Source organism: Dasypus novemcinctus, chromosome 30 (genome assembly GCF_030445035.2).
Source record: "Dasypus novemcinctus isolate mDasNov1 chromosome 30, mDasNov1.1.hap2, whole genome shotgun sequence".
NCBI lineage: Eukaryota > Metazoa > Chordata > Mammalia > Cingulata > Dasypodidae > Dasypus > Dasypus novemcinctus.
The window spans coordinates 45536038-45537811 of NC_080702.1; the positions used below are offsets into that span (position 1 = coordinate 45536038).

At 37.8% G+C, this 1774-nt stretch overlaps 1 pseudogene; it reads right to left on the reverse strand.

The window, feature by feature from the left end:
- Positions 1–242: 242 nt before the first annotated feature.
- On the reverse strand, positions 243–1166 carry LOC131276711 (olfactory receptor 7A10-like; annotated as a pseudogene).
- Between the last annotated feature and the right edge of the window lie 608 nt (positions 1167–1774).

A 1774-nucleotide genomic window follows, 5' to 3' on the forward strand; every position in this document is an offset into this window, starting at 1 on the left:
ATGTAATTTAAGATTTATTATATCAATAAGATGATATAAACAGTAAAAAAAAACATTCTTTTCTATGAAATGTATGTTTTGTTTAAACTTTTATGTTCTCATATTTAGGTTCATAACTGATTCTACTGCAGGTTCCATTTCCATGAACATATGAAAGAATTCCAATTTCTGCCCTGAGAAAAGTTTTGAGCCCAGCAATCCCTCCACCTCTGCAGTCCCAGGAGAAATGATTTCTTCATGGCTTAACTCTCAAAGAATCTCCTTATGACCAACTTTATGTCTTTATTTCTCAAACTGTAGATGAAGGGGTTCAGCATGGGTGTGACCACAGTGTACAAAACCGAGGCTGGTGCACTTGACCTTGCATTATGCAAAACAGTAGAAGTAAGGTATACACTTAGACTTGTACAATAAAATAAGGAGACTGCTAAGAGGTGAGATGCACAGGTGGAAAATGCTTTAGATTTTCCCTGAGTAGATGAGATTGCACGTATGGTGGAACCAATCTTAGAGTAAGAGTAAAGGATGCCAGCAAGGGGACCCACACCCAGCAGCACAATTGCAAAATACATCACTATGTCATTGAAGAAGGTTTCAGAACAAGAAAGGTGGATGATCTGAATAAGTTCACAGAAAAAGTTGGGAAGTTCAAAGGGTGAACAAAAGGACAGCCGCAAAACCATTAAACTTTGTAACAGGGAATGTAAAATACTCATGATCCAGCACATCAAAACCAGGCGTGTACAAAGCCAGGGGTTCATGATGACTGTGTAATGCAGGGGGTAACAAATGGCCACAAAGCGGTCATAGGCCATCACGACAAGAAGGAAGTCATCCATCCCAAAAAAGAGTATGAAAAAGTACATCTGTGTGAGGCAGCCTGCATAGGAAATGCTTTTGCTCTGTGTCTGAATGTTCGACAGCATTTTTGGGACAATGATGGAGATGAAAAATATGTCACAGAAGGAAAGATTAGAGAGGAAAAAGTACATGGGAGTGTGAAGATGGGAGTCAGTGATGGTGGCCAGGACAATGAGCAGGTTCCCAAAGACAGTGACCAGGTACATGGACAGGAATAACATGAAGATAAAAGTTTGCAATTCTGGTTCATCTGAAAATCCCAGAAGAAGAAATTCTGAAATTTGAGTATTATTTCCTCATTCCATGTTAGGTCTGTGACTATCAGAGAATAGAAAAAGGCCATGACTAATTTTCACAGAATGAGGGTTTATCAACCTAGGAAATATGGAATAAATCATACATTGGAGACAAGAAAATCATTTCCAAATTTACATTATGCATCCTGTCCCCCTAAGGCTGTTTCTAGTATTCACTCTGAATAGGAAATCCTGTCTCCTGAAACTTTTTCCTCAAAACTTATGTATTCTACCGAGCTTATGAGAAATATACTCCTTCATTTGAGGAATATAAATTGACTTTTGAATTTGTGCCAGGCATTGTCTAAGCAATAGTTATACATCTATAATTGGAGGGTGGAAAATATATAAGAAATTTAAAAAAAACAAAACAAACACTGATATGACATGCCAGAAAGGGACTAGTACTAAAGAAAAGGAAATCAAATAAAAAGAAGAGAGTGATTGAGAGGTTTTTAATGGCTGCGTAGGTAATAGAAGAAGAAAATGGGGCATTTGCACAAGCACATCAAATTGATAAGGCAGGAGCTACAAGGATATCTGGAAAGTATGTTCCCAGTAGAGACAGCAAGTATAAAAGTTGTGAGGAAAGGTCTTGTTTCACATATTCAAGACCC